This window comes from Cupressus sempervirens, chromosome 8, assembly GCF_028749045.1.
Source record: "Cupressus sempervirens isolate cs-2001-9-10 chromosome 8, ASM2874904v1, whole genome shotgun sequence".
Classification (NCBI taxonomy): Eukaryota; Viridiplantae; Streptophyta; class Pinopsida; order Cupressales; family Cupressaceae; genus Cupressus; species Cupressus sempervirens.
The window spans coordinates 530388428-530413738 of record NC_143125.1 but is presented as its reverse complement, the minus strand read 5'-3'; the positions used below and the strand labels follow the sequence as shown (position 1 = coordinate 530413738).

The following is a 25311-nucleotide window of genomic DNA, read 5'->3' as shown; positions in this document are numbered from 1 at the left end:
TGGTAATGACTTTTGGATTGACTAATGCAGCTAGTACTTTGATGAGGTCAATGAATGGAGTTTTGAAAAAAATCTTGGGTAAGATTTTGATTATTTATTTGGATGATATCCTAATATTCAGTAAGACTAAGGAATAACATCTTGATCATGTTAGACAAGTATTGCAGAGATTAAAAGAGGAGAAGTTAATGATTAATTTGAAGAAGTGTTCTTTTATGCAAGAGGAGATTGTGTATTTGGGATTTGTTATTTCAACTGATGGTTTGAAAATGAACCCTGCGAAGGTTAGAGAAATTTTGAAATGGCCTACACCTAAGAATGTGGCTAAGGTAAGACCATTTCATGGTTTGCTTAGTTTTACAAGAAGTTTATAAGGAATTTTAGTTATGTTTATTATGCTATGACCAAGACAATGAGAGGAGATAAAGAGGAATTCAAGTGGACACACAGAGCTAATAACAATTTTGAGACTTTAAAACAAAATGTTGATGTGTTGCCTATATTAGCTTTTCTTGATTTCAATAAGGTATTTCAAGTTGAATGTGATGCAAGTGGTAGTGCAATAGGAGTGGTATTAAGTTAAGAAGGTAAACCTATTGCTTTCTTTAGTGAGAAATTTAATGATGCTAAAAGGAAGTATTATGTGTATGATCAAGAGTTTTATGCTAATTTTGAAGCATTGAGGAAGTGGAGACATTATTTGATTCTTAAATAGTTTGTGTTGTATACTGACCATAAAGCTTTACGGTACTTAGGAAGTCAAGATAAGTTGAATCAGAGACATATGAAGTGGGTTGAGTATTTGTAGAGTTTTACATTTGTGATTAAGCATAAGAGTGCAGTTACTAACCAAGTTGCTAATGAATTGAGTAGAATATGTTCTTTGCTGATTGAGATGAAGGTTGAAGCTCTTGGTTTTGATGACATGGAGTTGTATGATACTGATCCTAAGTTTTATGAGATGTTGTGAGAGTACATAGCACCTAGTTTGATAAAACAACCAAGTAATTTTGATGAATATTTTATTCAAGAAGGTGTATTATTTAAGAGTATTTAGTTGTGTATTCCTAAGAGTTTTATGAGGTTAAATTTGATTAAGAAAGAACATAGTGGTGGATTGACTATAGATTTTGGAATTGATAAGACATTGAGTTTGTTGAAAGAGAAGTATTATTGGCCTCAGATGTATAAGGATGTTTAGAAGTTTGTAAAGAGTTGTGGAGTTTTTCAAGTTGCAAAAGGAGTAAGTTAGAATGCTAGTTTGTAGACACCTATTTTTGTTCCTAACAACCCTTAGAGTGACATCAGTATGGATTTTTTTCTTGGATTGCCTAGGATATTGAAGCGGTATGATTCTATATTTGTTGTTGTTGATAGATTTTCTAAGATGGCTCATTTTATACCTTCTAAGAAGACATAAAATGTTGAGCATGTCACCAAAATTTTCTTCAACGAGATTGTTAGATTGCATGGATTATCTAGAAGTATTATTTCTGACAGAGATTGTAAGTTTGTTGGTAATTTTTTGAAGATTTTGTGGAAGAAGATGGGTACTACGTTGAAGTTTAGTTTTGTTGAGATGTTTGGTTGGAGACAAACCACATAATTGGGTGTTTGTATTAGCACAAGTTGAGTTTGCATATAACATTTCTATGAATAGGAGTATATGGAAAACGCCTTTTGAGATTGTTACTAGAATGCAACCTAGAGGAGTATCAAATTTAAGGGATATTGCTGGTAAAGAGAAGAGAAGTGATGCAAGAGAAGAGTTTGCAGATTTTATGGAGTCTTTGCATAAGGAAGAGAAGCTAAAGTTGGAATAAAGTAATCTAAAGTATAAGGAGAATGTTGATAAGTCTAGAAGACATCATGTTTTTGAAGTTGGTGATGAGGTGATGGTTCATTTGAAGAAAGGAAGATTTCCTATTGGAACATACAATAATTTAGAGATAAAGAAGTTTGGACCTTGTAAGATCTTGAAGAAGTTTGACAGTGGTAATGCTTATTAAGTTGAGTTACCTGATGACATGGATATATCTCCTATATTCAATGTTTCTAATTTTTACAAATATCATGAGTCAAATGATGAAGTTGTTGTATTAGATAATTATCCTAAGATGTAGATTGAAGAGGTTGAATAGATACTAGATCAAGAAGTTGGTAAGAGCACAAAAGGGAAAGATTATTATGAGTATTTGGTAAAGTGGAAGAACCAACCAATTGAAGATGCTACATGGATTTCCCAATCTGAGTTCGATTAAGCTCAAGTTGTCACATCTCAATGATTCATGAGAATCACTTCTTTCAACCCTGGTTTTCTGATGTAGGTGCATCCTTGGTTACACTGCTATCCTGCATGTTCTCCTTCTTTCTTGATTTGCTGAGTTACAATGCCTTGCATTACAGAGCTCCTTAATTGTTACTAAGTTCATAGTGATTTTTGAGCTTCCTAGTTTATGTTGAGTTCATAGTTGTTGCCAAGTTTATAGTTGGTGCTGAGTTTAGAGTGGTTTCCAAGCTTCCTTATTTTCATTGAGTTTCTTGTGGTTTTTGAGTTTGTAGCTACTACCAAGTTCCTTTGGTTGCCAAGTTTTCTTTGGTTGTTGAGTTCGTGTTAGGATTAACCTCAAAAAAAAAAAAAAATTACATGCAAATATAACCAATAACAGAAAATAGTAGATCACATAAAAGAAAACACAAGACACCAAGATATAATGTGGTTCACCTAATCCCTGGGCTATATCCACCAACAAAAAGTCCAATATTATTATGATCTAGTGATTACAACCTAATTACAATCTGTAATCCCTTATAGCTTAATACTACCATAAGAACCAATTTTTGTATCACTCATTATGAAAATCCCTAACCCTAAGCTTTTTTATACAAGCTTTTTACCACTTACAAAATTAGGGCTAGAATAATATAAAAATAGTCGCTGACACCTTTTACAATATAAGGTCATTTTTGGTAAAAATCCTAGCGAGGGTGTTTCCCCTCGACCTCACCCTGTACTATGATAGGGAGAACACCTAGGGCATTTCCCTAGGACCCCACAAGGGCGCTACCCCTTGACCCCATCTTGGATGCACTACCCCCAAACCCCCGTAGAGATAATCTACAGGGAAATCATGCCAAATAATCCTTTGAGTCTGATTATGCTCCACATAACAATAATCTCCTACTTGGAGACTAATCAAAACCCACAATAATAATAGTATATTCAAATATCAAGTGGAAGTAATTGATTTGGGTCCTTCATGGACCGAGTTGTCTGTTTCTGGTTCCAATTTGAGCTGACTTTTCAAGTTAATTTGTATTTTGTATTTAATATCTTCTATTAGCTGACTTGTGTCTTATCATAACATTTAATATGAGAATTTATTTTATTGTATTTGCAACAAGCCAACTTGTGGTCATGTATGTATTTAATAAGGGTTTGGGTAGAATCTTAAGGTATCAAAGTTAGGGGTAAGAAGGTGGGAAGAGCATAAGAAAGTTGAATTGAAAAGTTTGATATTTATGGATCAAATCAAAATTAAATTATAATGTGGTCATAAACTAGAAGACCTTACAACTAGGCATGTATGTGATTACTTGATGAATCTATGAAAGCATTTATTCCTCTATCTTTCAAGTTTGCTATTATTGGTGTTTGTTTTTTGTTGTGTTTACTCTTGCGGGAAGTTTAGATAGCTAGATGTGGCTTTGGCCTTGGTTATCTCATCTCTCATTACATCACTTCATTTATGAGTCTAGTAGTTTTCTTTTCTTTTCATAAATTATGGAATCTGCAAGGAAAATAGATAAAGCATGCTCCCGTTGGGAATATGACAACCTTTTTGGACCTCATGCATTTCAAAATCCTAGGCTTGTTGAGAAAGAAAGGTTAAGTTTGAGGTATATTAGGGAAAAGTAGATGCCTAAATTTGAAACAAAATCTCTAAGTATGAGCGCCCCTTACATTCTTGATTTAGAGTGGCAGAAACTTATGGTGGATGGAGGGGAGAGAAGTGAAAGACAAAAACGGCATACACCACAAGATGACCAAAGAAGGAATTTGATACTATTAAGAATATATTTATGTACTAATTATCCTTTATATTTATATGATCTAACATATTTCAAAATTTTGCTAAATTGCTAAACACATGAAAGGAATCAATGACTAGATTACAAAAGCACAAGCAACACAAGCTCAACTCTAGTGGTTAGCCAAAATTTTTTGCACGAGTTTTAAGTATTAGTAAATGAAAAATTGCATGCAAATATTTATAAATTGTAATCAATTTTTTTTGATAAAACAATGCAAAAAAAACCATGATACCAAGCACAAGTTCAAGGCTTAAAGTTTAAAAGAAAACTCTCATGAGTTCAATAAAATAAACTTCAAACAAGGCTATCGCGTCATGGTTGAATGGTTACAAGACATTAGTGCACATGGTTCTACTAATGTATGCATTGTGGTAAATAAGCCAAATGGTTTTTATTTCAAATTGAATACTTTACCAATTAGTGCATTTAATGTTAAGTTCCAAGATAAAGTGAGTATATTTATTTTAAGTAAGAAAACAATTATAAAAATGTGCATGGCATTGAAATTTAGCTTTCCAATCTTCATACACCACCCAAGCATGATGAAGTTTTTGGTTCAGATGTGCATCATAGTGGTCAAGGTATACATTTTTCTATTCAAATATTTATATGTAATTATGAATACAAGTAAAAATCTTAAATCACAATTGGTGTAATAATAGAAGTTTAATTGCAATAGGAGATTAGATTAATGCAAAATTTTGTATTGTTGTTGCAAAGGACGTAGAGGTTTTTTTTCATGATGAGCACGCTGAGGTTGAGACCACTAGAAAAAATGATCCGGGAGATGATGTGTTTGGATTAGATAAGAGCATCATGATTATGTTATTTAAAGTAGTAAAATACTTGTAATAATTATAATAAAACATTTTTTATTTAATTATTTTATTTGTTATTGCAGACAACCCCCCTTTCCATCATGAGGAAAGGTATAGGAATGCAACATTGAGATCATGAGAAGAAGGAAAAAGAACTCCTAAGGAGGGAAATGATCACGATGATTTGGATGTTCCTCTTCAAGATTTATTAAATTCAAGATAAGAAAAAAGAAAAAAAGAAAAAGAAATGATTCTCACTTATACAACTTAATTGATAATGACTAATTTTTATGTCTCAATGAATTTAATTATGTGCTAATGAATGTTCATGAATTATATATTGTGGTGATTAAGTGTGCTAATGAATTTTAATGAATCTTATGTGTCAATGGATGTTATGATGTGATAATGAATGAATGTTACATTGTATTAATGGATGAAAGAATGAATGAATGTTAGATGTTAATGGGGAATTTAGAGTGATGTTGCAGGGTGCGGGGGTGGGCCCAAATGAGCTCCCACCTTCACATGGTTGGCCCTTTGTAGTAGAGAATATTAAACTATTCTAAAAAAAAGTGAAGCTTAATAAGGTTGTTCCTTATATAGGGTCTCAAATGTACCTAAAATGTTAGTAGTTTCATTATAATAGGAAGCAATTGCACTATAATGTTAGTAGTTTCTATGGTAGAACACCTCATAATTTCATTCAAGTTCTCATATGCATAAGTCTTGAGATGAAAATTAGACACATATTTTTTTTTTTGCATTTTTAGAAGAGTGCAAATTAGATAAGAAAGAAAAGAAGAAAGAGAAGAGCTTGAACTAGCTTGCTCATATCCCTCATCAAGAAAATTTAGAGAACCACAGACCTTTTACGCAATATTTGGTGAATCTATAATAGTTTCTAACACTAAAATAATAGGTTGACAATTAATTGGTGTAATAGTTGAGGCTTCGACTATAGGCGAATACCAAAACTCAAAAATCCTACTTAAGAGTCCAAGAAGTATTATCTTTTAATTTTTTTTTAATCCTTCAGGGCATTAAGAATAAAACTCAATGCTATATTCACTAGTGGTACAAGTTTCTCCAAGGAGGGTCCTTCTAAGATAGACCCAAAAGAATATGTAGTTGCCTCACTATGATTCCAATCAGCCTTTGAAATATTCTCTTGCAGATATGGAATGGCTAGAGGAATTTTATCATCACCAATAGTTCTAGCAACTAAACCTAAGAAAGTTCTTCCCACCTATTATCCATGTATGGTCCACATTTATTTTATACATAATCATGTTAATAGTTGATTATATTAAGAGGTGATCTCTTATTGAAGTCTCATTGTGAATCTTAACTTTTTGACATTTCTTGTTTTAAGCCTCTCAATTGAACAAATCCATGAACTTGAACATTAAACATGTTCAAGGTTCAAGGTTCATAAGTTCATCAGGCATCTCGGTTGAGTTATGAAATTCAATCATGTTTAGATACTAATGCTCATCATTGAAGTTGAAGTTGAACATTGAACATGTTGTTCAAGGTTCAAGGTTCATGGGTCAGTTTTCATTTTTGATCTAGTCATGAGAATAGTCTCCAATATATCATGACTATTGAACTTGAACATTGAACTATTTTATAGTTCAATTGTTCATGTTCACTTAGTCATAAATTTTGATGCCTCAGGTGCCATGTATCTTAGGGAACAACTCAGTAGCATTGCAATATTTCTAAATCTACGAAAAGGATCCACATTAATGAGAAATTAAGAGTAATAATGATGAAGTATGTTGCAACTCATTCAAAACTTGGGTGAGCTATTAATGATCATAACTCTTGTCTTGTCATCCATCTTGTCATCTATCTACATGCTTTAAGCCAGGTCTTATGTTTTAAATGAAGATTGCCTTGTTTTCATTCCCCTTTTATGTCCTCCTTGGTAAAACTATTTTTCCTCATCTGATGTACATGGTGATAGCTTAAGTATTTGCTTTGTAACCTACATGCACTTGACTTGATGAGTCTCTAAACTTTAATTTTGCAAGTTTCTTTCCTTTTGCATTTCTTGAGAAGTTTTGCATTCTTCTATATCATTTTTATTTGATTTTATTTCTATCATGGCCACTCCTTTCTGCCCAAAACTACCTCACAAGGTTAGAGAATCAGTTATTAGTAGTACCCTTCTTGATATGGAAGATACTTTCCTTGCAAATAAAGATATGAGAAAGTTTCTAGCTAGGTTTAGAAACCTAAAACCTAGTTCCATCTTGTAGAAGGTCATAAAGAGTGGTTTATTGCGAGCATCCACTTTCTCATAAGCTTTCCCCTATCTTGAGTTAGTTCTAGCATGCAGGAATAGATATAATGCTGTTAAAAAATGCATTCATGACTTTGATGGTGATGTTCTGGTATATGCGAGCTAGATAACTATTATGGGTGCTCTAAAAATTCCTCCTATGCCCAATTCTCTACAAGTGTCACAAAGTTTAACAACATTGCTAAAAATTGGCTTTTCAAGTCTAAAAGAGGAGGTTCTTGTCTTGAAAAACCATTGACTAGAGAGCATATTATCCTTGAAATTAAGGATGTCATCACATTGATGAACAAGGTAAAGGGAAACCCACATGCCTTCCTGTGGGAAAATTGAATGTATTTATTCATTCAAACTATTTTAGGGGAAGATAAATACATTAATTGTGCTGACATAATAGCAACTAGGTTGCAAGAAGAATTATCCTAGGCTTCTAGGACCTCTAGCTTTTACATGACCTACTTTGTCTGCTTCCTAGCTTGTAGTAAAGAGTGGAAAGGTCTACCACACTCAGACTAGAACCCAAGTATGCCAATTTATGAATATTACCCTCTCTTACAAAAGAATAGAAACCCACATAGATTCAAAATAGTTCAAGACAAATTTTTAGCCAAATTAGTGTTTGAATTGCAAGGAAAGGAAAACATGAGATTGACGGAAGAAGCCACCCAATTGATTGATATCTATTGTAGTTACTTCACCTAGTTTCCCCAATTCACCTATCTTGGGATTGGAGGCTATAAAGGTAAACCAACGAGGCTACCTTGGCATTGTCTAAATCTTGTTGTATTAATTGAAGTATGGAGATAGTTAGAAAATTTGGATAAACATTGTAAGGAAAGGAAATGTTTAGGGTACACATTACCTATTGAGCTTGGACATTATAAATGCAAAACTATTCAAGACACCCTTAGACTCAGAGTTGAGATTAAATCCCTAAGCTTACTAACTTATGTTGTTAGACCCAATTTCAATAGTTAGGAATTTTTTATGAAGTACTTTGAAGAAACCTCTTCTACTTCACACATTTTGCACTTACAGGATTTTTGGGAAAATTTTCAAGATGACTTCAAAGTCAAAAAGAAGCTTTGGTCTAGGCTAAATCTGGCGTAGATTGAAGTTTTCAATCTCCTATTAGATGTCTCAAGGGCAACTGAAAAGAAGGATGAAGAGATCGTTGAACCTACCTACATTGAGAAGATATAAACTTATTCCTTACCAGAGATTGACTAGACCAAGCTAGAGGAAGATGACCTATAAAAAAGAACCCAACCTATTGTGGCTAGAACATAGAAATGGCTAATGTGCAAAAGGAAGTTAATATCAATGACTTGTAGAGTTCAAAGGAATCATGATAGTTTGAGTTCACCCTTGGTTATTATCAATTATAATAAGGTTGTTGATTTCTTCGATGCAAGAAAGTGAAGGTCAATTAAAATTAAACCTCCTATTTAAGGTTAAGCTCATCTCCCTACTTCTATCAAGTGGACCAGATCTCATAGCAAGAGGTAGCAAGAACAAGTGAAGAACATGATTTTTCCTCTAGACAAGTCTGCAATGATAGAACTTGATGTAGTAGAATAGTGAAAAGAAACATGGTAATCTCTCATTGTAATGGCACACAATTCATCACCTATATTGCAGACACATCCTCTTAAGGACAACCAATCGATGCTTAAGTTGTTTGAATTATCGGTGAGAAAGAAAAGAAGCTTGGTACCAATAATTCTCCCTATGGGAGACATGGTAAGTAAGTTCTTTGGGAAAACCCCTAGGAAAAAAAAGCCAAAGATTGACACTATGTTGAACATTGATGATGAAATAGGTTATTGGGTTGTAGAGGTTATGAAACCAACAACTAGGAAAAGCATAGAGGAAATACAACCTCAGGACTATGTAGTGGAGAAGGCCATCCTCATTCCTATCTCAAGAGCCATCGATATGAAAATATGGAGTGTGGGGAATACCAAGATCTCTCAGTAGATATGGAAGGTTCAAAGAGACACCAAGAATTAAACCAATTGATGTAGAAGATGACCAAATACATTCATGAGCTACAAAGCCTACATGTAGAATCCTTGCTCAATGCTATCTCATATATCAATGTAGATTCTCCCTTGAATAAAGGCTTCCTCAAGTAGGTTAAGAGAGACCACTCAAGTACCCAAGCCTATGGTGAATGGTTGAGTACTATTCACACTCAAATGACCTATTATTTCTCCCATTTTGCCAATACCAGTAAAGCTAACAACAACCTTGGAGTCAAAGATGAATGCTTGGGACTTTGAGAAGATCAGGTGGGATGAATACATCATTGATATTTCTAAAGTATAAGAATATGATGTAGATAAATTCAAAAATGAAGTACCTAGAGCCTAGATCAATGTTGATTTCTTGTTCATTGCCCATGCCAATTTGGAGTGGAGAAACATAGTGATGGAATAAGGGTTATAGGAGTGTTCTAAGTTTCTTAAAGAGGTTGGGTGTCTAAAGGAGATCTTGATTGTTGACATAAAATTTATTGACATCAAAATCATGGGAAATGATGACAAAAATGATTTAAGCCCTCTAAAGAAGTGGAGACAACCTTTTTCTCCAAAATAAAATTGTTATAGGAAATGAGCAAGGTTTTAGTTTGTGATCAGACCATTATCGCTAGAGTAGACTTAATGATGATCCTCTATACTAGTCACTTGAAGGTTCAAGATAAAAAAGTTGGATCATATTGGTCAAATCATGAAGATGTGGAATCTTCAGCTAGAACAACTAGGTAGCCTACAATAGAAGGAGATGGTTAGTTTTCTTACAATGCATAAGGTCTAGAAAGAAGGTGGTGGTAGCTCAATTGACACCCAACAATCTCATATAAATACCAATAATATAGCTAGAGCCTAAAGGAGAAGCAAGCAGTCACTCGCATAATTTTTCTCTTATTTTAGTTAATTATGTTTTAAAACAATGTATTTGAAAATGTTTGAACTTCCATATGGGAGTTACTTTTGATGAGATTCAGAAAGTCTTGCATGGCTATACATGTAATATTAAGTGATCTTAAGGGTCATATATTTGGACATAACATAGTACCTTTTTGTTAGTAAGTAGTTATTTGCTTTTATTAATGAAAATAGTAAAGTTAATGATAGTGGACATCAATCATATGGTTGTTTCTATTGCATCTATCTCATAATCATTTTCTTATCTTGTTGGTTAATGAAATTCATATGAGATTCATGCCCATGTAGATGCTATTTCATTGATTTTCTTGTTATTGTTCTCTTTTCATTTGGTTTAGTGAGCTTGATCTTAGTTCTAAAATTTTGAAGTAGTATGTCGTGTGGCATATATCTTATAGTGATTATTCAAAATTGCAACATTATTTTATAGCTATAAAGGAATTATTTATATCTTTCCTTAAGTTCTTTCTGGTTAAAAGAATGACAATTTTAATTCTTTCATGATAACAATTGTATTGCAAAATCATCTTTGAAGGGAGTTGTGCCTTTGAACATAGAGAGTCTTCATAGTTATAAAGACTCATTTTTTGTGAAAGTTAGTTTTTTTTCTTGTGAATTCAACTTAAATAGATGGGAGGAAAAAACTATTCACTAAAAACGCCATAGCTACATTCCATGAACCTTCTTCTAGGTTCTAGTCTTCTTCCTTCTTTGTTAAAGTTTCTGTCACTAAAGACACAAGGGTAAGAAATGTTTGTATTAGGAAATAGAAATGATAAATCTTAGGATCTCTAGTAATGTCCCCTCCATATTCCTCTTGGATTTAATCTCTTCATCAAAAGTTGAACTCCAAAATCTATAGCACGAAGAAAAAATGGCTCTTCATCACTTTAAAATTATTTAGATATGATTCTAAAGATATCTTGCATGTAAGGAGAAAATTTCTCATAATATAACAAAGAAATTGAAACAAGACATTCAAATGCAACATGTAGTATGCAAACATTTGCTGACAATATTGTTTCACAAACAACACACATAATATAGTTCCTCTCCATTTTATTTTGAAAATTAGTTTATGGAAAATCAAGGGCAGTATACAAAGCTCTTATTGCTTCAAGGCATACATCATTATTGCCATCAGTTATGTCCATGGTCCAGATAACAACTATAAGAATATTTAAAGAATTTTTCAAGACCTGACCAACCAACTTGTGTGTCTCTGGTAGATTTTCATTATTTGCAAGCTCAACAAATAGAGACAAAAATAAAACATGCAAGTTCTATTCCTAAAATTTTGCTAGATTTTGAATTTTAGTTACAACAATTAAAAACTAGAAAATTATGTAAATATTGGATGAACTCTTCAATTATTCTATTTTTTTTTTGTTTATCATTGCAAATGAGTTGCCTAATAGTAATGTTATGTTGCAAGAAAATGTGAATATATTTTCTGTCACCCAAAAAATGATGCATGAGACAAACATCTTACATCTCAAATTTGGATGCCAACTTTCTCTATCACCTATAATGAGTTTTTAACAAACGCCTTTAGAAAAAGGTTATTCTTGTTCTTTGATTATACTTAAGATTTTATTTTGGTCATTCCTATTCTTGAGTGTACTAATAATTTATTTATGGTTATACTTGAGGTCGTGCATGAAATGCAAGTGAGGGAAAACCACAAAATTCCTCAAATCATATTCTCGTATTCAAATTTTTAAATTGCAAGAAAAAATATAATGCAAATCTAGGTGAGAGAATTCCTCAAATGATTTCAATTTTTTATTTGGTTCAATTTTTCACTGTGTTTAGTCTCTTTATTGATGGAAGGATGTGAGAGTGAGTTGACCAATGTTACATTAGGTTGATAGCTATTTTCTATGTAGGCATTGAAATTAATTTATTTTTGTTTGAAACATAAGACCATTTTATTCAACATCCTCCATGGGTAGTGGTTAATGCTAGAAGTCTCACTCTCTATGATGAACACTTTCCCACTAAGATAACTCATTGACTTTGATTACAAAGATAGTAAGATCCCACTAATAGTTTAGGCTCCTTCCTTTTTTCTAGAGAGAGCATAAACAAGAATTTGAATAATAAGGAAGTGATAATTGATGAGAATTCAAATATTGATTCCTAGTACCCATTCTCAATAGCTTAGGGCATGAGACAATGGTACAGGGAAAATCAGAATAACTCAACTATTACATTTCTTATGATGAAAAGGTAAAACAATATGAAACAAAAAATGAGCACACATTCATGGAAATAATAAGACATTAGAATATTGCTCTTATTTTCATATGAACAATGATAAGGCACATTGTTATGAATTTCCAAGAGATTGAAAATAAGAATTCCCATGAGAAAACTTAGAGGAAAGCATTGAAATTGACTTTTCTAGCTAGTATGAGACTTACCCCCTTGCACATCTCAAACTCATAACCTTCAAAGCCTTACAATAAAGTTGAAGTTTTATGATAGTAATTGGTTTTCCTTCTTAATGTATTGATTTAGTTTCCAATAATGCACTACACAAGATAGAAAATCCTCAACCCTGTGAGCACCAACAAGAAAGGTGTAATTTTCCATCATGAGACAACTCAAGACACCTCAAGAAGCTGAACCAACAAACCAACAATACTAGAAGAAAATTAAATCACATATTTACATTATTCAATATCTACTATCAATTGTATTTGTTTCTTATAATTCTCAAAATAATTTCATTCTATAATCACCCAAAAGTGGTCATCTAGACTATTAGCCCCCTTCTCAGTATTTTTGTTAAAATTCTTAAATCACTTATTTTGATCAAATCCTTAAAAATCAATTTATTGTATTTTATGCTATATTTTGACCACTATATCCTAAGTTCTTATTTAATTAAAAGGAACATGTCGTCCTTTAGTTAAATAAAAAACCACACTGATCTCTTATCCTAAGTTGCACACATAAAAGCATTTTCCCACTTTAAAAATAAAAGAAAAGATTTTTGTCTCACATGGAGGACAAAAGTCAACTCTTGATAATGATTGGTGGGTACACTTGTGCACATGTATCACTCCACTTTCATCCTCCACCCTTGATTAGATGTATCTTGCCTCATGTTCTCCATTGTTTGTTCCTCTTTAAAATAGAGATCTCTCTCCTCATCTCACAATCCATATGTTCTATACTAACATTATGTTGCATGAATCATAGGTTCTATTTGAAGCTTCTTTTAGACTTAATGCATCACATCATTTCTTGAAAATCATTGGCATTGTTGCATACTTATTTTAGATTAGATTCCTTTTATGTGTTAGCATAACAAACTTAGCTTAAATAAGATGTTGCAGTACTTCATTTTATTAGTTTAATTTAATTTTACATATTCATCTAGTTTAGCCTTCATATACATTACATTATCATAAGAGATTCTTGAACACTTGCATTCTTTCTCTTGTTCTTGAACCTCCCATTTAATAGTGCAACTTGAAAGGGAAATGCATTCATAGGCTCATTTGAGAGCATAGAAATTCTATTTGAATTCCTTACATGTCATGAATAAGCAGCTTTGAGCCACCATCCAAGCTTCTCAATTCATGAGATACCTTGGATAGAAGGGTTTAGAGAAGTGCACTCTTTTGTGTTTACATTTTTTGCACCCACCAGGGGGTTGGATAGCCTTTTCTAACTCTTGGTGCTGAATTTTCATTATTTTTTTTCTTTTTGTTATGTGCTTTTTATTTTTGTAGATAAAAATATTGCACACTAATTTTCTAGTATCATGTGATACTTTCTAGTACTATTGTACAATACTCCTTTAGTATTGTACAATACTTTCTACATTACAGTGCAATGCTTTACTAGATAAGGTGTCACATTGTTTTACACATCCTATCATACAATATTTTTTGAAATAATGCATTGTTTGATGCAAAGTGTTGTCTTGGAAGATTGTATCACCTAGGTATACTATGAACTGTCACCTATTCCAGAATAGTTAACTATTTTGAGTTTGGTCTTACACTTTAACTTCTTGAGATCTTCCATTTTTTAGCTTTCTAATTTTTGATAGTCTCACCAACTCTTTTTAGGTTTATTATAGTTTTTGGCTAACCCTTTTCTATTCCCTAAGATGGTTGTCTTGTAGGGATTTCCTATTTTCTTGTAAAAAATCTTCAAAGAGTGCATGTTAAAGATTTATATTTGCTAAAAGGGCTACTTATCTTTGTTGTAGTATTGCCCAAAATCAAGAAAACTAAACCAAAATCTTTTGTGTATTTTATTTCATTTTCATGTGCAAAATCTACTAGTTTTTCATTTCTTTATGAACATAAAACTCATGAGTAGGGGTCCTTTGTTGGTAGGAGAGTATGCACTTTACCCTTTGGGTGAACTAGAAATCTTGACCCTTCATTGGATCAAAGAAAGTGAGTTGGGATACTAGAATTTTTAGTGCTTTTAATTGACCTTCTTGGTGTGTTTTGGGGAAGCACTAAGAAATAGGAGAGTATTCTCTACAACCTTTGGGTGAATCAAAAATCTTGACCTCTTTGGTATAGATCCATCTTCTTTTAATCTCTTAGTGAGATTTTACCTTTAAAGCACCTACTATTGGTGGAAAGATACCAATAGAAATGACCCAAAGTGGGAATGCGTATAATCTAGCTAAAACCCACTATAATCACCAACCTCTTGACAAAGGCCAAATCCTTTGGGGTCATAGCACCTGTCTTCATTTTGTGTAACTACTTGTTGGATTTTGACCATGAGGAGAACACTAAGTGAGAATGCTTAAGGTACTCTTGTGGCTGCAAGGTTTGTTACCTATTGCAAGATAGGGTATCCTACTATAAGGTGCAAGAGGGGTGTTGTGAACAAGACCCTTTCTAAACACTTTATGATTTAAAAGATACATTTATTATCCACTCAATATCTTGGTGCAAGGATCAATTCTAGTGGACTACCTAGATCATCCCAAGATTTTACACTCACCATTTTTATCCCTTTAGTTGTGTTGATAGAACCTACATCACAAAGCCAACATCTATTGTGGGAAACCACTTTTTGAGAGGTGAAGGGACATCAAGCATGGGCCAAGTTGTTGAGTAATGAGTTGTGATCTCTAGGTAAATATTTCTTGATGTGTTCTTGATTATGCTAGACTCATGGAAAAATTTTGAACATACACATGACAATAGCATTCATAGGTCTATTATTTTGAAAACCTCACATATTCTTGTATTGGAAAGGTTTATTTGTCCCATGTTCAATTTTTTTGAGATGCATATTTGTACAATATATTTTCTTTGAAAACATTACATTTTGTTGCTACAAACTAGAAAACACTTTGCCTAATTATTCTTTTGTCCAAACAAATCAAAATTTGAGTTAAAATATAGATATTTTAAGTATGACATCACTAAGAATCATTTATGTTGAACTTTTATGACACCATAATTATCAAAAATATTGTATGATACTTCTAGATTTTAAGAAGTGTTACATCACCTTGTAAACTCTATCACACTGTTGTACTATGAACTTTTGTAGGCTCTTTTAGAAACTATCACACCACTAGAAACTATCATTTGGGTACTATAGAAAGTGTTGTATGATTCTTCTTGTTACACTTTTGTCACATGGCTTTCTACAAATTGTCACTTGGTCTTATTGCTTTCACAATCTAGTCTTTAACTACATTCTTGTTGATTATGGGTGTTCTGACTTGGTCCTCCTATGTCTTTGGTCTATAATCTACATGTTTGGTCATTTCTTAGGCTGAAAAGATGATCTTAGATTATTGAATGCAAACTTAATGTCTTGGATCATTCACTCATCGAACTCAGCTTACTCATGGATATTTTCTATTGGGCTTCTTGTCACATTCTTGGCTTGAGTCACTATTGCCATAAATTTCTTAGGCATTTTTGACAAGCTATTCTCTCTTCTCTATATTTATTTGACAAATGAACACCTTGACTATAAAATTTTAATTCTCAAAAGGATTTTTATAATCCTATTACACTAAAATACTTACTCTTACATGTTAGTTGCAACTAGGCTACAAGTTGGCCAAGGAAACTATCCCTCTTTTAGTTTTGAGAAACTACATACTCCCACTAGGCATATTCATCTGGAAATATTTGAGGGAGAACTTACCGTTCAGAAGAAAACTTTTTAAAAATATGTCATCAAGTACAATCCTCTTAGGCACCTAGGAAATTATTTTGATCTTCCTCTCAACACCCCTAGAGTTACAAATAGTGTCTCTCTCACCATGAATTAAGCATAACAAAACTATTGTTTAGAGGGCTTCTTTGTGTTTATGGAAGAACAAGATAGTATAGAAAAGGAAATACTTGTGGGAGCTATAAATATTCCCACTAGGGAATAATATCACCTACATGTAGAGACTAATGCTCATCACAACCAAGACTTTGGAGATGTTCATGTCCGTAACTTTGAGAACCGATGCGATACCAATGCTACTTGTAGAAATCCTTTTGTAAATCACCCGCCCTTTGATAATAATGGAAGTAACACTCCTTTGAGAACTCATAGATTAGAAGTTGTGAGATATGCATCACCACCTAGATGCTCACAACATTCTCATCATGAAAGTAAAGTAGACAGTGAAGTCAACAATGAAGACCTTATAAAATTCCAACAAGACAAGTTTCTCAAAAAACTTATGCTCAAGGCTTTAGGAAAAAATAGAGATCAATACTTCACATACATGACAAGTAGAGGTTGGATACTACATCATGATTTTTGTGAACAAAACATTATACAAAAGAAAGAGCCAAGTGAAAGTGAGATTATTAAGAAAGAGGTTCAAGAATTGTAAAACCAACTTGCACTTATGCAAATAGAAAAGGAGAAGCATAAAACTCATTTGTTGAAACTACATGTGTTCTCCCCTTCTATAAGAGTCTTTACATGACACTCTTTCCTATGGATATAGAGGTTGGAAAGTATCACAAATATAAATGAAATGGTGATCCTCATGATCATGTGAGACACTCCTATGCTCTTAGCATGGATTTCATGAACAAGGACACATATCTTATGAGGTTGTTCCCTAGAAGTTTAAAGGGGCAATCCATGGAATGGTTTACAAAGCTATCACCTCCTCTTAATACTTTGATGATCTCACACATTGATTCATCCAACACTACTTGTACAACATGCAAAACCTAGTTACCATGTTGGATCTATGCAATATCAAACAATGACAAGGAGAACCTTTTTCCATGTACCTACAAATATGGAGAAGGTTACATTCTAGATACCCTTGGAGAATCTTAGAAAGTGAAAATATTGATATTTTTATCAGTACCCTTATTCTAGAATTATACTATGACCTTACAAATGAAATATTCACATCAAAGATGTTGCTATGAAGAAAGGTTACATTGTTCTCAACAAAGATAAGAATGGTAATGGAATAAAAAATATAAAAATAAATCATGGAACAAGAACATATATGTGGTCAAAAATGGTGTTGTGAATGTCTCAAAAATGAAGGAACCCACATTTCATTTGACTAAGGCTACCTATATTGAAAAACAACAAGAGACAACAAAGAGTCACACTTCCAACAAATTGTAGTCTTTTGACAAATATAAGAAGACTTCTAGACCAAGATGTTTATATACACCAATGTTTAAGTCATAAAATGTGATCTTGAAGACCTTACTCGCTAACAACCTTATTACACTACCTAACAACTTGCAACCTTACACTCCTATTAAACTCGATTGGTGGAAAGGTGACCAATTTTGCAATTATTATAGGAATAAGGATCATAATACTGATGACTACTACAAACTCAAGGATGTCATTCAATATCTTATTGATGAGGGAAAATTTATCACTAATGGATTAGTTAAGAATGATTGCCACAAGGCTTTTAACCAACCATTATCCAAGTACAAAAAAGGAGAGACATATAAGGCTAACAAAAAAGATAATGATGTAAAGATTGGCTATGCATACACCAATATAGAAAATGTTATCAACACTTTGGAACCTATTTAGGATATCTACATGATGGGTCCCAAATTTGATGAGGAACCTAATTATGACAGTAGTGATCAAAGGCCTAAGGTGGTCTTGAGAATGTACAATCGTCCTTAATATTTTAATGAAACTAGACCTAGGGTTTCCCTTAGGATGATGAATTCTTCTTCTTCTTCTCATGGTGAGAACTTAAACATTGTTACTAGGGGAAATATGAGGTTGTTGTCAAAGTGTCTAATGATCCCAAATAAGTGTTGTCTTCCAAGTAACTTGCTATTTCTGTTGTGTCTACCTATAACATGGTGAGTCAATCGCATAAAACCCCTATTCAAATCTCCATTTTTGAGATTTTGGAATTATCTCCTTCGCATAAAGAGATCCTCAAAAAATCCTTACTTATAGCTAGTGTCCCTATGGATATTGATACAAACAAGTTCTAAGCTATGGTTAACCACATCTTCACTGTACTATCTCACATTTTCTGAAAAGGATGAAAATGCATTGATTCATCTCAATAATCTTTCTCATTGAAGTCTAAATTTATCATACCCAATTCAGATGAGTATTGATAGACAACAGTATAGGGCCAAACATTGTTTCCTTTAGCATGGTCCAACAACTTGGATTATCTGAGTTTGTCATTGATCCAAGACAAAAAATTAGCATCAAGGCTTATGATGAGGTTGAGAGATCTTTTGAGGGTCTTATTGTGCTACCTCTTTAGTTTGGTCTCGTAGAGAAAGAAATGGTGTTCCAAGTGTAAGATATCCCACTTTCTTATAACCTTTTCTTGGAAAAACTATGGATCCATGAGATGAAAGACATGTCATCAACCTATCACTAGTGCATAAAATTCCCCTTTAATGGTGTTGAGATTGTAATTCTAGGTGATAAATCTTTATTAATTAATATGTTGACAACTATTGAATCCTTAATACCACATAATTGAACTTCTAGTGACCTTAGACCCTCACTTCTTGAATGTGAGAAACAAATGTAAATGATGAGTATTAGTATGGGAGAATACACCTTGGACTCTATTGTGTTACTACATGTTTCTCCATGCTCCTATGTAAAACCATTTGAGACAATGAAATCCACTTTTTTAGCTATGAATATTTTTGGCACCTTTTTTCAATCATTGATTGCTTTAGAAGATGAAAAAGAGGATCAAGTCTATAGAGTAGATATATACAGAAGAGAATGATGATGATGAGTTTATACTAGCTAACCCTTATTTCACCCAAGAAATATGGGAAATGCTACCAATTTCTTAGAATAATAATTTATTGTGGCCAAGGACCTTTAAATGATAACATGAATGCTCTTATAGAACCCATGAGTCATACCAAGGGAAGAAAAACCAGAGATACTACATGCTTAGGGTATGGTGTTGATGATGATTTTCCATGGTTTGACTAAGAAATCCCTACAGATGACATTCAACCCACTATTGATACTTCAACACATGAAGAAGATTTCACCTCCTATATTTTCCTTCTTTCAGGAGAAGATATGATGTTTAATGATAACACTACTAAAACATCTACATCTAAGCAACTAGAATTTGATGAGTCAGATATTGAAGACCCTAATGAAGAAAGAGTTAGAAGAACTATTGCTCACCTTTTGGTACGTAACAAAAGTACTAACCTGAATGAGTATGAATGGGAGTCTCTTTCTGACACATCTTGTGAAGTTGGGATGAATGTGGTACATGCCTAGGTTAACCAAACCAACATTGTTAATGAGTCTCTCACAAGGTTTGATGAGTTTGGCATAGAAATTGCTTTACTAGATCACATTGGTGCTCCTATCATTAATCCCTCTATAGATTCCTTAAGATATTTTCTTAAAGATTATGACTTGGTTGTCACCAAAGAGAAACTATTCTACTTTAATAACCTTGAAGTGTCCTCCTTTTTCTTGGTTATACACCTTGATCTAATTGAATGGTCTATAAAAAATGTAAGACCTGAGCTCCCATCATTCCAAAATGACTATAAGATTTTTTTCTATTTGAATATTGTTGAATTGGTCAATGATTAACATGGTTGAGTTTAACATCAAGTACCTTAGTCATAAGCTAAAGAGAAAAATGAAAAAGAAGAGCCTAGATGGAAAAAAACACTTTGTGATGCTATTTGATCCAAAAAATAGTAAAAAAAAAAAGATGTATTTGAGGGTGAAAACCTCTTTGAGGCATTCAATGATGAGGTACTTGGTAGTCTACCCAATCTAGGATAGGTCATCATTTTTTATTTAACTTATGTAATAAAAAATGCTGGGTATTGAGGAATGTTCCAAAATCATACATTTGGCTCAATCACTCCAAATCAAAGAGAAAAAATAATACAATTAGTGTTTCCAAGGGAATACAATCAAGTTTTCATGGACTTATGTTGATATGCCTGGGATCGATACAAATCTTATTTTGCACCATCTTTCCATAGCTTCTGGCACCAAACCTGTTAAAAAAATTGAGAAGGATGCATCCACATGTGGCTCTACTTGTGCAAGATGAGTTAGAAAAAAACCTAAGAACCAAATTTATTAGAGCTATTGATTATGCTAAATGGATCTCAAATATTGTCCCTATTTCTACACATGATAAATCTATTCTGGTGTATATTGATTTTCAAGACCTTAACAAAGATTTCTCAAAGGATGAGTTTCCACTATTGAATATTGACATGATAGAGGACATGATCATAGGCTATGAAATGTACTTCCTTATAGATGGATTCTCAGGGTATAATTAGATAAGGATAGCTCCTAAGGACTAGGAGAAAATAGATTTTACATGTGTATGGGGAATCTTTTGTTGGAGCACCATGCTTTTGGGTCTCAAAATTGTGGGTGCTACCTATCAATGAGCTATGGCAACAATTTTCCATGACACAATGCATAAAAACATGGAGGACAATGTTGATGACACCCTTGCCAAATCTAAATAAAGAAGCACTTACCTAGCTTACTTGAGTTTGATGTTAGACCACATGGAATAGTTTCACCTTAGGCTTAGTCCTAAAAAGTGTGCTTTCAATGTCACATCTAGAAAATTTTTAGGTTACATTATATTAGAAAAGGGTATAGAAGTTGATCTAGAAAAGGTACAAGCAATAATGGACATGCCACCTTCTTGAAATATGTCAACTAAGGAGTCTATATGGATGCTTGCAATCCATTAATAGGTTCATTTCTCAATTGATTAATATAGCCCAACCATTTAACAAAAATCTACATAAGGGGTCTACCTCTATATGGAATAAGGAGTGCAAGAAAAGCCTAACTTAGATTAAGGACTACCTAGCTAAACCTCTAAATCTCATGCCTCTTATTCTTGGAAAGCCTTTTATATTATATATTTCAGCTAAAAACACTTCTTTAGGGTCTTTTTTGGTACATCATGATGAAAATAGGTAAGAAAAATCTATATAATACATAAGATGAACTTTGGTTACTTACGAGATTAATTACAACAATATTGAAAACAACTTGCCTTGTCGTAGTATTTGCATCACAAAAGTTTTCCCATTATGTGCTTGCACACACTACACACCTAGTGGCTAAAATTGATCCTCTAAAGTATCTCCTCAGCAAGTTTGTGCTTACAGGAAGGTTAGCTAAATGCATGACGATTCTCTCAAAATTTGACATTCAATACATTGAACGTAAAGAGATTAGGGGACATGAAATTTTTGATTAGCTCACTGACTTTCCACTTCTAGAAAATGCTTCCATGTAGATAGAATTTTTGGATTCTTGCATCATGTATGTTATTTCTAGAATCTTGTTTATTGCAACTCATGGATATACCATTCATAAGTCCTACAACTTGCTATTTCCTTGTACCAATAACATAGCTGAATATGAGGCCTTTTTAATGGAATCAAGCTTGCTCTTGAATGGAGGGTTAATGAATTACATATAGATGGAGATTCACAACTTGTTATCAATTAGATCAATAATGATTACCAAACTATGGATGACAAGCTAGTATTTTACAAGAAATTGGTTGATGCCTTAAGGAACTATTTCACATTTGCTACATTCCAACAAATTCCTAGGGAAAAAAATAAGGCTACAGATGTCTTGGCTACCTTGGCATCTATCCTACAATTGCAAGAACATGAGTCTTTCTTTGAGTTCCTAGTGGAAGAACTACAATACCCCACCTACAATTCTCCCAATGATAGAATTATTTGCATTGTTGTTGGCCATGATTCCTCTTGCTACACCACTATCTATTCTTACCTCCAAGACCAAATTGTCCTTGACAACCTTCCCTACAACAAAAAATGTTAACCTATCTATAATTCCTCACACTATACCCTTGTCTCTAGTGACTTGTATAGGAAGGGTCTAGATAAAAAAACTTCTTTGTTGTCTCAAAATGATTGAGTCTATAAGGAACTATCTCATGACCATGATGGAATTTGTGGGTCACACTCTAATGTTCTTGTGCTTGATTGAAAGCTTCGTAAGGCTAGATATTATTGGTCTACCATGCAGGCTAATGTCATACACTATTCTAAAGCTTGTAAGAAGTGTCAACTAAATGGAAACCTAAATCACACCCCTAGGCATGAGTTGATTCTATCCATCACACACTGGCCTTTTCATTATTGGGCCTTTAATTTAGTTGGCAAGATTCTTCCTAGTTCTTTGAGTGGACACAAGTTCTTTATTACAGCTATAGAGTATTTTACCAAATGGGTTGAGGTTGTGCCTCTTTCAATTACCATAGTGAAATATGTTTCTCTATTCATTCTAAACTACATCACTTTTTGATATGGCATTCCCTCCTCCATAGTTATTGATAATGGGGGTCAATTAAAGAACAAGGACCTTAGGAAACTCTATAAGAAATTCAAGATTACACAATAATAATCCTAAATTTACTATCCTCAAGGGATTGGCAAAGCTGAAGCGTCCAATAAGACTTTGTGAAAAAAAAAAATCATAGAACTGTAAATAAACTGAGGAGAGATTGGCACATATAGATCAATCATACATTGTTGGCTTACAAAATTAGCATATGCACTCCTACTAGAGCCACCCTCTCCACACTAGTATATAGTTCTGAAGTTGTTTTTCCACTAGAAGTAAAATTTCTATCTCTAGGACTCTCTTTGAAAGAGTTAATGATAGATGAGGATTATAGGGCTATGCATACACATGAAGTTGAAATATTGGATGAACGCTTAAAGGTTTCTTTTGACTACAGGAGAGCTTTCCATAAACATATGTCCAAAAGCTATAATAAGAAAGTTCATCCCCATGAATTTCAATTTGATGACCTTGTTCTTAGAGAAAACCCAAAAAATCAGCAAAATCAATAACTAAAGGGGAAGTTTGAACCTAACTGGTTGGGTACCTATAATGCTATTGTTTCTTTTAGATCTTGTGTGTATCAATTATCTACACCTAAGGGAAAACAACTCTCCAAGCCCATCAATATGATTCATATATAAAAGTTCTAAGCTTAAGACTCCTATTTCTTAGCTATTCATACATATTCTATGGTTCTAAAAAATCCTAAAATTTAGAAAATGTCCTAAAAAAATTATCATCCTATAGAAAACCTAGAAATAGGTGGTTTGATGTTTTGCCAAAAAAATCAAATATCTAAAAAATAATTTTAAAAAAAAAAGTCTCCAAAAAAAAATCATTTAGTGATAAAAACCTAGAAATGGGTACGATTTGAGGCCCTTGCTCCTATGTCTATTAGTCTTGCTTTGCACTCATCGACTTCACTTTTCCTTGCCTAGCTTGGAATTGACTTTCATCTAGGTCTACTGGGCACAAACCACTTAGCTTTTTAGAATCTCTTTATACATAGGTGTTCTCTTTCTAATCTTTCTCAATAGTGTTTCTCAATGCTTCCCTTTAACATTGATTTTTTCTTAACACTTATTGAATACCTTAAATAAACCTATGATGTTGCGATATTTCTCACTAGCATATTCAAATTCTGAAGAGATGGTTAGGTGACTTAAACAAACTTAAAATTTTCAAAGTTTTTGAGACTTGATTGACTTTTCTTTCTTTATGTGATGTATATGATTGTTCTATTTGTTGAGTGTTCCCTCCCTAATAGTCTTTCAAGGATGTCATGGACTATAGGACTAGGGTCATGGGCATTTTGACCTTGTTTTGTAGTAGTGAGTATACTTTGTTTATCTAAAGTGTTGTGGGTATTTTCTTACAAGACCACACTTAGTAGTTATCTTGGTGCTCATGCCTTGATACAGGTGTAATATTACTACACTAAACTTGGGGAATCTAATTACACTAGTCATCTTGACCTTTATGTCTTTGATGAATAGGTTGTTTTCCCACAAACCTATCTGATATAGATCATGTTCACACCTTCATAGATATTCTAATGATGATTGTATGATATTTCGATGTTCCTAAATAAAGCTCGATGATGAAAACTATATTTTACTTATGGATCCCTTATAATCTCACATTTTTCATACTAGTTTTCATTTTAGGCCTCATTCTAGTTCAACTTTTACATTCTTCATATTGAGAGAGATCTCCCTTTATCTTTCACAAACATGTCAGCTAACTGCATTAACCTTTTCTTGCTTCCTCTTAATCATGCCTTTCACTCCTTGTCACTCTTATCAACTTAATGCTTCTTTAATTCCTATCACTAGAAGGGGGATAATATCATCCTCACATCTGATTGATCCAAATGCTAAATTTTTAAATTGTAAGTCTACATCATGAGACGAGATCTAAAACATCTATGAGAGAGATATATTCATACACCCATAAGTATATAAATATACATATACATAAACATACATATACACACATACGCATGAACATACATATACAATATCACATGGATGTTGGTCTTAGATTGGTTTTGATAATCGAGTGTCGACACACTTCAGAAATTTCTAAGTTGATGCCAAGTATAACATAGATGCTGCGCTACAGTATGTGTTGAGCCAAAAATTCAATAGGTGTCAAGTTATTCAAGTTCTTAGCAAGTTTCATGTGTCAAGTGACAAGTGGTGCCAAGAAAAATAGAGTTACTATAGGAGTAGAGCAAGATATAAATCCTATACATGTCAAGCATCAACAATAAGTAAGTGCC

General features: G+C 33.1%; 2 pseudogenes; one reads left to right on the top strand and one right to left on the bottom strand.

The window, feature by feature from the left end:
* LOC149543531 (26S proteasome regulatory subunit S10B homolog B-like) overlaps positions 1–5427 on the top strand; it is a 100035-nt pseudogene extending 94608 nt beyond the window's left edge.
* Positions 5428–5533: 106 nt separating this feature from the next.
* The window catches only part of LOC149543530 (importin subunit beta-1-like), a 195206-nt pseudogene continuing 175428 nt past the window's right edge, over positions 5534–25311 (bottom strand).